The sequence below is a fragment of the Lissotriton helveticus genome, chromosome 7, assembly GCF_964261635.1.
Source record: "Lissotriton helveticus chromosome 7, aLisHel1.1, whole genome shotgun sequence".
In the NCBI taxonomy this organism is placed as follows: domain Eukaryota; kingdom Metazoa; phylum Chordata; class Amphibia; order Caudata; family Salamandridae; genus Lissotriton; species Lissotriton helveticus.
In genome coordinates this window covers 1,638,653,363-1,638,667,291 of record NC_136068.1, presented here as the reverse complement: position 1 = coordinate 1,638,667,291, position 13,929 = coordinate 1,638,653,363, and positions in this window count along the sequence as shown.

Here is a 13,929-nt window from a genome sequence, read left to right as displayed (position 1 = left end):
TGTGGAACACAATTGTCTCATTGAGCCCCTTTCAAAGACAAATCTGCGTAATATTTACGAATTCTGAATGTTCAATGCCAATGAGCATTTTAAAGACCCTGTAAAGACACAAGTTGTTGCACCCTGGCTTGAGAAGTACAGGCTGAACCACATATTCTAATAAACATGCTTGTTCATGTCCATCAGACTTTCTTGTCTGCTCAACAAGAAAAAAGTCCTTCAGTCTGGCTGGAGATGACAACCGTCTGCTATACTGGGAGAGCATGAAGCTAGATGCTGGAGAAAACTGTTGGGGTAGGAGTCGTGGCTCAGCGCTTCATTAATTACCCCGGCTTAATTTACAGTGAGATTGCCATGAATGGGAGGAAATGGAGGAGCTCCATACACATGCTTATCGGAAGAGATACACGTTGATTGGCATTAATGATGGTCTTCCCCTCTTGCATAATGTTGCATGTGCCCTAAATGTTGCCAAGATGGCCTCACAGGAGAAATGCAGATGTCTTACTTAATAAAACATCCATGGCTAATGGCATCTGGATTCAGGCTAAAGGTTCAAGAACACTTCAGCAGACTACGCGCTGAAGGGGAGCACTTTTGTGGGCCGCATACTTAAAAAAATTAAGCAGACAGATTTCAAAGTGCTTAGGAGCACTACCACATGAGCCCAATTTTTTGTTCATTTGTCTGAACAAAATGCAACCAAAGCAGTACTTATGGACAGACAGCAGTATCAGCCATAGCAGTCATTTCTGGAAGCCCAATGCAAGCTGACCCTTCACCAGAGGTGGGAATTGTGGTGGCATTTATGGAAAATGCAGGAAACCCCACAGTAATGTCTTTTTAGCCAAAAAAACAGACTTCTCTCAAATTCCCCTTGACTACACAACAACTGTTGGTGGATGAATGAGTTATTTCTTCCCCAGTTTGAAGAAATAGCCTTAAAAAAACGAGGGTTAGCCACCATAGCCCACGGCTAATATCTGGAGTTATGCAGCATGAATCCTTTTCTGGTTTTACATGCTGTGCATTTTTCCTCCATGTTGTGGTTGGGTCCGAAATGTTTTATTTTCTTTCTTTCTTTGACGACACCCACTGGGACCACCATTTTGTGGGATGTCCTTCCCATGTAAACCGTCAGACGGTGCCCAGGATGTTCCTGTGCATATTCACCGTCTTCAGATTCTTTTTTCTTTTTTCTGTATCTTGGCTTTTTTCTCGTGATTTTGTCTGTTTCCACCTGGTTGCCATATCTTTCGTTTCTGGGGAGTTGGGTGGGCCGCATGTTAATCCAGAAAACTACTCCTATTGGTGAGTAACCATTTCAGTGTACAACTTTAATCCTTTGCTGGATTCACATGCTGTGCATTAGATTATGTGGCAGTTTCCCTTTCCTTGGGTTGGATGATATTAAATGAGGATTAATTTGCGAACAGGTGTTGTAGTACTTTTTGTCCCACTTGTGCTTCCTTGTTCATTTGTACATCCACACAGTAATATTTTGCAAATGTGTGGGGATTCCCATGTTGCTACTGTCAATGGGTACATTTGCTAGGAATGCTAACGTTGCACCCTTTCTTCTTGTTGAGTGTGCCTTTGGGCATGTGGGCAGTGTCATTTCTGGTTTTGAATCGCATGTTTGTATGGTTTCTAACATTCACTTTGAGATTGTTACTTTTGTTACCGCAGATCCTATGGGTGCTTTTGCGAAGAATACAAACAATTGGTTCCCTTTGTGAAGCTCTCTTCTTTCTTTCAGATAATAAAGTAAGGCTCTCCTAACTTCCAAGGTGTGTAAGTTCCATTCTGTTTGTGGTTTCTTGAAGAACACTGGTAGCTATATGCTTTGATTAGCATGAAAGCTGCTTACACCTTTTGGTAGAAATTGGGAGCTGTTCCTGAGAACCACCTTATCCTTGTGTATTTGTAGGTACGGCTCCTGTATTAGTGCTTGCAGCTCACTCACTCTCCTCCGTGGAGTGACGGCAATTAAGAACGCTGTTTATAGTGTGAGTGAATTGAGGTCCTGCTCTACCTTGATAGTGATTATTTGTCACCTTGATATCTCCACTGGATCTGAGAACCAGGTCTGTCTGGCCCATAATGACTCTACATGACATCATTCCACTGCACTCCTTTAGGACTACACGGTGGCCCTTGATTTAGCGGCTTCCTTCTTCCACTTTCCCCATCCTTATACATACCAGCTGCATTTAAGCCTTGTGCTAAATATCATTTTAAAGTTTTACCTTTTGATAACACAACGTCACAACAGCCCCTAGAGTGTTTACCAAATGTTTGGCAGTGTTGGTGGCTCATCTACAGCCAATGTATTATTGTTTTTCCATATTTGGACAACTGGCTGGTATAAATGCTACAGTCAACAGAAATCCTTTGCTCGCACTTAACAATCAGTGGCCTACTCCATAAATTAGGCTTCAGAGTAAATGTGAAAAGTTGCACCATTCTCTCTAACAATATCAATCTTTCTTAGGACCCAAACTGAACACAGTTACAGGCAAAGCCTATACCATCACTGGCTTTTCAAGAGCTGCTCCCCCTTTCCCACACGTCTCATCCTCCGACTGTGAGAGTGATCATAAAATTGTTGGGAATTATGTAACTTTGCAATGGTCCTAATTGTGAATTTACACACGCTCCTACTATTTTGGAACGTCTGTTCTAGCTGTGGTGACAAACAACTAGGCAGTGGGAAGATCTTGTGTTCCAGAATGATGGGACAAGAGCTTTTTATTGGACAGTACCTTTATCTACTTCCCCAGCGACAATTGGCCAATGACATGGATACCTCCACCCCGTCTCTGGGTGAGGAGTTTAGTTGGGCCATCGATCAACTTTAGTACAGTAGTCTCAAAACTAACTATCACTGCATATCAATCTGCTGGAGCTTATGGCACTATGGGGCGTTACATACAATGATTTTGCCCATACAAACAGACATGACCTCTATGTATTAAATCCAGTAATGTGCATGCATTCTGTCCATTTGTCCATCATATTGGACTAATGGGAAAGTTTACTCGTAAAAAAAAGGGCTACAATGACTGTCCTGGGCAGTATGCCACTTGGAGACATTTGTAAAACTGCAAAATGGTTGACTATTCACACTTACACAAAAAATTCATGGCAGCCTGGAGGTAAACTGTCCTTAAAACTGTGTTCCAAACAACAACTAAAACTAGTCTCAAGCCAGCACTATAAAGAGGAGAGCACTGTTTTTCATTCTATGCCAGGCATGTGATCAGCAGCACATTCATTAAGTACAAAACATTACCTGCAGCAATCAGTTTACAACTTGTAGTACTGAAGATTCACATACACCCTCTCAGCTGCAAGCTCATGGTATTTTGTAAACATTAATTAAATCTTAAATAATTACAAGGTTACACCAGTAGACATAGGCCCTCCTGCTTAACTGCACTTACCAATGTGGGCAAACAGTATGAGGTGGAGTGAGTCTTATGTCCTGGTGCAATGTGGGTTTTAATGTAGAAATCACCCATCATCTCAAAACGTTTACTTCGAAGTAAACGTGTGATGTGTATGCCCATCTCTAGATGACAGGAGTTTGGAAAGCATGTAATTTGCAGCAGTACAAGCTGCAAACAGATTGTTACAGGTAAGTAACATTTTTCTTTCTTTCTTCCCTGTTCACATCTCGTAACTGATTTTATCACGGAGAAAGTATTCTTGTACAGTGGCCATCTCTGTAAAATGTAAAGCATGCCTTTGTCTTGATGATAGATTCCCAGTGTAGCTTTGCTATAGCTTATTCTCCAACCTGTTTTCCATCTCTTTCTATCTTTCTTCGTCTAGTTAATGTTTTTCACATGTTCTCCTTTTCTGAGCACTCATCTGTATTATATTGTGTATAAATGTATGTGCTCTTTACAACTCTAATTTAGAATGGTCAGCAGCAGTCTTAAATAGCTCTAGAATCCTTACCATTGACAATCAAGAAGAGCTTTTTGATATCAGAGTTCTTTTTTCCTAAGATAGTAAAAATGAAGAAGGTGATGGTTTGTAACAATGACCTTTTGAAAGAGATTACCTAGATTTAATCATTTGTTCCATTTGAACAATCCCTGTTTAGGACTGCCAGATTGGCTATGGAGTCTTGCTTGCCACTTGACCCATGCACATCATATTAACTGTGTAAACGTGCTCCTATGTTTTAAATCCTGTGTGCTTCATCTTCAACAACTGCCTTGTTGACGTTTCAAATGTCCTAAAGAGTGCCTTTTCTAAAGAAAATTGGTTCAGGTTCTAATATCTCAGGAAAGTATCTGCCCATGTTTTGCTGGGCGTAGTTATCAAAATTGTGGAACACCACTTGGCCAGTCAGTTGTATATTAGAATCTTGATTTTAGTAGATCTTTTGGCAGCATTTTACACTGTTGATTACTGTTTCCTGCTGAATGGGTTGTGAAGTATTGATCGCAAAACCAAGGTTTTTTTTTTTTTTTACTGGATTTGCTCGGTTTTTTATCCGAGTGTATCTTTGAATCACCACGTTTCCTCTATCGAGTAAGATGTTACATGGCTATGAACTCTCACCTTATCTCTTCAATGTGTATGTAGATCTGTTGGCTGATTTCATTAATTGTCTCCATGTTTATATGTATGCAAATGATGCTAAACGTTCCTGTTTAGAATAAGTGGTGAATAAAATAGAAGTTTCCCATCTTCAGTGGTTGGGCCAGGAAGACTGGACATGGGATTAGTATGGAACTGAACTGTAATGAAACTGAGATTATTCTAAAGTAGTGAGCAATTTGGGCTTCGAAATAATAGACTTTGATTTCCAACTTAGGGATTCATGGCAGTATCGTCCTCTTGAGTATTACAATCAAGGTTGCTGCATGAGATCATGCCTATCTCACATCTGATGGATTCTGTGTTTGAGCCCCAGCCTTGAATGGGTTGAGAATAGATTTAGCAGCACTTAGTACTTTGGAATGGGAAAATATGTGAACTGCATCTGCTCCTTTGAGTGTGCACGGCTAAGCTGGTTGTTAATGTCCCCCAAATTTAGCCATGCCTCTGATAGAGTGCGGGCTCACCTGCTCAACATACTCACCTGGGCGTATATATATATATATATATATATATATATATATATATATATATATATATATATATATATATATATATTAAACAGGTAAACCTACACTCAATCAATTTAGATTTTACAATTCAGGATCTATACCATTTGTCTTACCAATCCAAGTCATCGATACCTATAGTCCTAAAGGATCAAGGGAGTTAGCAAGACAATAGGCAGTAAAATAACATTTAGCATTTTATAAATAACCACAAACTCCGGAAATGTTTACATTCTTTATCTAAGAAAAATCTTTTGAATATTTGAAACCATGAAATCAATAATTTCTTATTCTATTTAAATTGATGAAGATCAAGAACGTGTGCAATAATTTTGAGAGAAAAGTCATTAAGTATTTCGACAAAGGGTGGGTAAAGAGAAAAGGGAAAACAGTACAGTGACACACCCTGGCCACGGCCGGGGTCAAAGAATCCCAAAGTGCAGGTGCCAGCAAGAAAGAACAGGTGCAGACCAGAATCAGGACAGGTTATGGACCAAATTGGATCAGGACAGGACCACCACAGGCTAAGACCAGCACCACAGCTAAAGTTCAAACGCCAGCGTTGTAAACCCTCTGCAGCTAACAGTCGAACCCCGATTGGATCATCAAACTCCTTCCCAGAACCCCGATTGGGTTATCGAATCTTCTGACGGAGTGCTCCGCCAGCAACTCTGCTCTTGATCACCTATTGAGTGTGTTGGGTCAGTGACAGGTCAGCTATTCAGACAAGTCGGACAATCTAACTAGCTAAGCCTACCCTAGTTATACTATTTTCCAGATCAGTGTTCCACCCCCAAATGTTGCAAATGTCTGAATCCCACAATTTTATTGGACAATAGGACGAGGAGTAATCATCACACCATATTAATATGAGGTAACTTGTCAATCATGTATTCAGATGTTCCCTCCCATAACTTCATCTTCCCATGTACTTTTATTCCGCCCGGGAGTGAAATGTAACAATAAGACATTAAAACAAATTATTCAATTTCAGCTTTCTCTGGCAGGGTGAGGAGTTCACTCTTCTCATAGTTCTTGCCTTCCATGTCAGATTGGCATGGGTTCAATGCCACAGCTTCAGTGGCTCAGGATTTCTTTCGCACAGGCGCTCCAAAGATGGAGTTCAGCAGTACATTTAGGCCCAAATCCGATACATGCAAGAATAGAAAATAAATAGAGACACAGAATAAAATGAATGCACCTTATACCACTTCTTTCTGATGGATACATCTGCCAGTGAATTCCTCACCTGTGAATATCCCCCTTGCGTCAGCAACATTCGGAAATTCTTTTTGTAGCTTTGTGCCGACATGGACGACGTCACAGAGGCACGACACCGCGCGCGACTCCTCTGACGTCACGGACTCCATAATAGGCCCACGCCGGCGTGATGACATCAGTTCCGCCCTTTTTTCCGTGCCTTTGAGGCACATGGACGGACCGACATCAGTAGATATATACACAGTATACAAATGTCAAGATAACACACAGTGTGAAACCAATGCAGAAAAGCAATTGAAATAAAACTTTTCCTTCAACAATAAAAACATATTAACATCACAGTAACTCGGGTATAGAAGAGTGGACAACGGGGAGGCGGGTGGGTCAGTGAGGAATCCACAGGCAGATACTGTATCCACCAGAAAAAGCGTTACTGAAGGTAAGTAACTTGTTCTTCTGATGGATACATCTGCCAGTGGATTCCTCACCTTTTGAATAGATTCCCACAGCAGTCCCCACTCCCGGAGGAGGGTGTCCACTCCTCTACACCAGAAAGTCCTGAAGGACAGAACGTGCAAAATGGCCGTCCCTCCTCACCTCGGTATCCACCAGAAAAAACGTTACCGAAGGTAAGTAACTTGTTCTTCTACTCTATTCCCATTATTTTATTTAAACTATTGCATTAAAAGTTTAGACAAAACAAACCGCTTAGCCAAGCAGCGATGCAAGCTTCTTGCACGTTAGGACACAGAACGGCCATCTTAGTTCTAGTGCGCAAAAGTACGTTTTCCCACCAAGCATGTCACCTGAGTGTGACAGACGCATGCGCAGTAGAAAATCCCACGTAGCAGCAGCCATTTTAATGCAAGCGGATTATAGTTAGTAAAAGCACTTTGACAAGCTTCCCCTAGATACCTAATATATTGTTTAATGCAATATTAATATGACTAACATGTTGGTTAGTACATTAATATTATTTTCGAGAGGGTTGAATACAAGCAAGTCACTTTATGTGTGCAACCTTGCTCCATCACCTCCCCAAATCATTGAGCCCCATTGACTTCCTGTCCAGGCTAGAAGCTATGTGATGTGTCTTTGTGTTGTACACAAAGCCTTGTTTCATGTAGGTTCGAAGATGGATCGTTACTGTATACTGTTGAATGCACTTCCAGTAGCGTTGCGGAAGATACATCATCTTTAGAAAACTGATCCTTGTGCAGTTGTTGTTTGTCCATCCGAATTATTGAGCTCCGTTTTTATTGCCAGTAAACCTATCTAGGTGTAGCACTCCACAAAAGTCTAAGGCCATAGTATTAGAATGTCCATTCAAAAAAGAAAAAACAATTAACTCTGAAAGACCTATTTATCTAAATATTATAAATAGTATTTTCTCCATTAAAAGGTGTTCTGCGATGCAGAGAATAGTTCTCATGACTTCAAAGTAGGTAAATATGACAAAGGAGTTAAAACGGTCACTTTTCATTCTCTTTGGTGCAGCCTTTCCACATATTTACATGGCCTAAATATTGCCCTGTTACATAAACCAAAATAACCACAGCAACACTGGGTTTTTCTTTATACTTTTCTATTCTATATATGTGTATTTTAAACAGCTTTTGACTCTCGCTGCCATCTAAGTTTCTATCTGATTCACAGGACCCGATTGCCTCTGCCACCCTAATTGACTACTGTCCACCAAATTTAGAGATGACTGCTATCGCAGCAGTCGCTCTATACATTTAAAGGAACCACCATCATGGTTGTAACCTTCAAAGAACAAAACGTTTTGTAGACGCCCGCTGTCAGTTTTGATGGCCCTCTATCAAACTTTCAATGTTTTTGTTTTGTAAACTAAAACTCCCAAAGTGGAAGTTTGCTTTTTGTAAAACAAAAAACTCCCACCCCGGGGGCATTATCTCAGACTGTGAGAGTCATTATTTGTTTTATTTCTCTCAGGTTTTTGCTGGCTGTGACAAAAATAAGAGTGCATCACTCAGTCTCCTCTAAATAAGGTGGCCCTTCCTCCCATGATCCGCATGTCCATTGGAGAAAGCTTTTGGTTGATGGAGCAACCAGGGGCTCAGTCGACCGGCAGCTTAGGGTCCACTCATTTCTAAATGAGGCGGGCAGACTGAGAATTGGAGGATAGTGTACTCTGTTGCATTGGCGACAGAGTACCTTGTCTGTCAAACTATAAATCAGGCCTTATGGCTTGAACTGATTCTAAAAACCCATCCTTTTCCTACTGATTCTTAAATCGTGGTATTGCTGTAATGTTTTTAAAATATTACAGTAGATACTCTTTACTTGTTTTTACTGTGTTCACAATGCTCCAAGTGTAACATGTACGGCATTTGCTGGTAATGAGGAAGGACCGATCTAAGATTAAAAAACTGTTGTACCTCATACAGTGACTTCCAAGGATGTTTTGGGGGGATTGAGACTACCACCTGGTACATGCTTGGTTCTTCTTATGATCATTGTGGCATGCCCAGAAGTTCTTCAACAGGTTGTTGATGAACACTTTTATGATTATGGGTTCATCTCAGTTGCAACAAACAAGATATTTATGTACATTTTCATAAAGCATGTGCTATGTCCAGGAGTGTTCAGGTGCTTTGCAAATAATTGCATAGATTATACACAGAAATCAAACCAGAAGAAATGACATGGGGTCGTAGGACAAGACCAGCAATTGCAAGTTACTTTGTGTAACAAATAGAAGTTACACACATGGTTACATCCGAGATTATGTGATAAGAACTTCCAGGATGAAGAACAACGTAAAAACAGACCCATGTTGAAGGGCCACAAACTGCATGCCAGATGTTCAAGTGAAATGATTCATCAATAATGGCTTATCAATTGAAGATGATTGATAATAGGAAAAGAGAGATCAAGTGTTGACCAGCAATGCGATTCCACTAAGACTGTACGGGGTGGTGTTTAGGAAGAATTCAGTCAGGAGAATGTCTTGAAGTAGTTTTTAGAAGTCTGATTGTGAGGCTGTAGCCTGAATAACGAGGGGTAATTGATGATTACTTCCAAGGAGCTTCAGTTTGTTGGCAAAATAATGTGATTGATCTGTGTAAATAATTTTGTGAACATAGAAAGCAACTTCATAAATGGATTTGCCATCAATGAGTAGTCAGCCTAGAAGACAACTGGATGGGAGTGATGTAGTTGAACCAACCAGTTTCTGTTGCCAAGCAAACAGCAGCATTCAGTGAGGCTTTTGTGGGGAGCAAAATGAAATTTTGTAAACCAGTAAGGATAGCATTCTTCATTCTTCAAGTCAAGACTATGTAGAACCAGTAATTGAGGGCTTGCTTAGGAAAGAAGAGGTTGATCCCTCAAGTAAGTTTAACTTAGTAATTATTAGTGAACGAGGGGAAGCAATCTGGGATATTAGCAGAACAAATGTATGGTGGATGACTGTGGTGAACAGAAGAGGAACTCAGTCTAATGTGGATTACATTTAAAATGGTTGGTCGTTGATCGACCTATCCATAGATGAACCAAATGGAATATGTCGGCGGTGGATGAAACTTTCAAGTATAGCAGAGTGTCATCCCCATATTGGTAGTATGATATGCCTGAATCTTTGTTAAGTGTTAGAGCAAACAAATGATGGACGGAATGCTGACAATGCAAACATTCTCCCTGTGCTCTCCATGCCACTGGAATCAAGCTATCCTGGCTGAAGAGGGGTGAAACCCCGAAACCGGTCATAGGATGCTTGTTTCCAGTCCAGGAAGGACCTGGCTTGAAAGTTTGGGCTGGACTGTTCCCATGAGGCACAGGGTCAAGACTGATTTGCATACGGCTGGGTTCAAACTGGAATGGCATGGTGAGCAAAAAAACAATAGATTTAGGCCCAGATCTCTGTACTGGGGCGAATGTATGACATTGTTCTGCATTCTGTCCATCAACTGTTGTTTTTGCATGAGTCTTTGTAAGAGCCCAGAGTTGTTTGTGGTACAGCTAGAATAAAGTTGTCACAAGTCCAGATCCTTGGGGGACTACTTGAGACATCAGTAAAAGGAGACGGAATTTGTACATTTTCATCAATTATGAAAGGTTATCTGAAAGATTTAGAACTACAAATTCCTTATGTTGGAATATTTCCCCTGTGCCAGACTAGACTCACAACATCTTGAGCAGTACTGCTGCTTGCCAGTAGGTGGCATCTATCGGCTGCGCCCGAAGTGGTGTGCGGTGCCCATATGGTCGCCACCTCAGCGCGCTGACATCTGTTCTTTCTGCGCCATCAGTGCAAATACGGAGAGCTGCCTCTGTCCTTTTTGGACTACCCTTTTCGATTTTTCTTTTGTGTCAAAGTTCTTTTTTAGCTACATTTCTAGTGTTCCATAGGGATGCCCCCTAAAAAAACGTGGGGTTTAAACCCTGTGGATCCCGTCACAGGCAGATGTCTGTGATAGACCGACACCTGGTTTTCTTGTGGTGCCTGGAGCCGCGTCACAACACCAATGTCTTCCTTGACAGTCGAGTGATGAACCCTTAGTCTGTGCAGGTGCACACCTTGAAGCTCCTGGCTGCCTGACACAAAACAACTCCAGGTCCTGGTCGCGAGAAGGTCCAATGCCTGGTCTTTGAGCCCTTCTTGTTGGCCTTCACCACGCTCCAAATCATTGGGCAAATTCCACAAGAAAAAGAAATCCTAGACATTGAACGGCTCTTCGATTGCTTAATTCAGAGGTGAAAATGTTCTAACAGCTTTGATGTGTTTTAAACCTCACTTGCTGTTTCATTTTGGCTGAGAGGGTCCGGGAGCACGCTATTGGGTTGGTTGATGTTCAGGGATTGGTCCTATGAGCTGTAGATTGTTTTCATTGTAACTCTTATCGGAGCTTTTTATTGCTGATCCTCTGCTAACGCACGCACTCCGGTCCACCCTGGGATTTATTCTGTTTGTGTGGACAGTGCACGCGGTCTAGTTGCTGAATTCCTACTACTTCCGGCCTCGAGACGCAGCGCAGGGCGAATCCTCACAGGCAAGACTGTTTATTGCCCCCAAACACGCGGACACACAGCGTCCACGTGCAGCAGTCGCCAGGAGCCAGAACCCCTGGTCCTGATAACCCCCAGGTTATATCCAGTCGTGTCTACACGCACTCTGAGCTCATACAAATAGAGCGTGCAGGACAGAGGGATGGCACTTCCTCCGTATGCTGCATTAACTTATGCCTAGCCAGTTTGGAGGGGCCTTTCGCATGTTAGACACTGTTATTTTCAGAGTCAGCTGGAGATCTCAGTAAGGGAGGTTCATACCAAGTCAAATAAATGTGAGCAGCAGTGCCTTTTTATTAAATGTAAGGTCACTATCTACACACTATACAGAAATATGAGACTTACTTAACTCCCAGGCCCCAGATATAGGATTCCTAACGGAAATGTACTGAAACCCTCCTCTACTCCGGCCATTGCCCTGGCCCTTCCAGAACAGTACCGCATCCTACAACTACATAGGGATGGGAAAACGGGTGAAGAAGTCGCAATTGTGTTTAAACCACCCACTGTAGTCACTATGATTGAAATATTTCAAGATAGCTCAGGCAAATTCAGTATTTTTACAATTGAATTTTCCCTCTTGAACTGCTGGAGAGGTGCTAATTTAGTATACCGCCCTCCAGGACCTTTAAAAGATTTTTCTTTAAAACTGATGGAAAAGATTGCCCCTCATGTTATGGCCTCCCAAGTATTTCCTTCTTCTTGGAGATTTTAATCTACACATCAAAGACAACGTCAATGCTATGCAATTCTTGGAAGACATGGCCTTGATAGGGCTAACTATGAACAACACAGGACCAACTCACACAGCCGGGCATACCCTTGATCTCATTCTTACTAATTCTCCCAACATACTCTCTCTACCTCCGGAACCAGTGATCTGGTCAGACCATTTCTCCATTAACTTCCAGATATACTCTCTAAACCAGACAACAGTGAACTTTATACCTACTAATAAGCTGGCACACCAATGGCAACAAATTTCAGAGGAAAGCTTTCAGCAGGTGTTTAGACCTTTTGACTACTCCAAGTCTAGCGATATTGATAGTAAACTCAATGAACTACATCAGGCTATAAAGTCGTCTTTAGATAATATAGCCCCTCTAAAATCAATTAAGTCAAAATCAGAAGGGAAACAGGTTCACGCAAGAATTAGGTAGAGAAAAATCGCAGTGCAAAAAATTTGAAAGAACTTGGCGCAAATCTCAACTGCAGTCGGAGAAAGAAATCTTTAAGACAGCCTCCAATATGTATCATAAAAATATCAAGCAATGCAAAAAAGATACATACTGGTGCAATTAACTGAAGCAGGAAATCCGCGGAAACAGCTATACTCCATACTTAAATCTTTTACTTCTCTGAAAGCGTGTAGGAATCATATACCTGCTTCCAAACCTTATGTGACAATAGATAGAAAAAATCTAATACTTTCCCCAATAGACTAGATAGTGATGATACTCCCACCGCAACTTATACAGAGCTAAGAGCCGGAGATCTACTGGCCTGCCTTCCTCTCTTACAGGACTCCAAAGTAGAGGAATTGCTGAGAGCAGCAAAATCGGGATCCCCACTGATATAATGCCAGCAAAATGGTTTGCCTTATTGGTACGGCCCCCTGCCCTTTCCATCTGCTCACTTGTTAATCATTCACTGAGTGAGGGCATAGTACCTCGGGCATGGAATGCTGCACAAATTCCTCCAATTATGGAGAAAATAAAACTAACAGGGCGATAATTGGATAGCACTTAGGACGCTATCTCCCTCCTTTCTCTTATGAGCAAGCTCATGGAGGGACATGTTAACAAGCAGCTTATGAAATTTGTGGAGACGCAGCTATGCTTGGATTCCTCGCAATTTGGATTCCGACCCAATCACTACCGAAACGGCTTTGCTTGGTGTCACAGTTGCTATCAAGATGAATTTAGACGGACAAAGCGGTAGCCTTGGCGCTGCTGGACTTATCGGCAGCTTTTGATACTGCGGCACATTATAGACTGCTGCAAAGATTAACGGAAATCGGCATAGTGTGGTCTGCCTTTCAGAGGTTTTTTTTTTTTTTTTTTTTTTTTTTTAAGAACAACGTACACAAACCGTTAACATGGGGAGTTTCCATGAAATCACTGAATAAAGGGCTGCCCAAGGGATAGTGCCTTAGTCCCATACTATTTAACATATACTTGGCACCCCTGGCAAAGATCTTCAGAGACTATAACTTTGTCCCTTTTTTGTACCCTGATGACACGCAATTGCTGTTTTCATTTGATCACAACTCAGAAAATACTAAACAAAAGTTTGCAGAAGCATGTGGAAAATCCAACTGGATGTCCAAGAACTTTCTCCAGCTGAATGCCAACAAGACTGAAGTCCTCCTTTTTGGCAAAGCTCAACTTCTCTGGTCTCCAGAGTGGTGGCCGTTTAGAGTTAGGCCGCTCCTATACCTACCAACAAGGCAAAAACTAAGGGGGTATTTAGACCTTTCTCTTACTATGCAGGAGCAGGTGGCAGCTGTTGCAGGCAGCATTTTTGGTCTACTAAAACTCCTAGGGCGCGT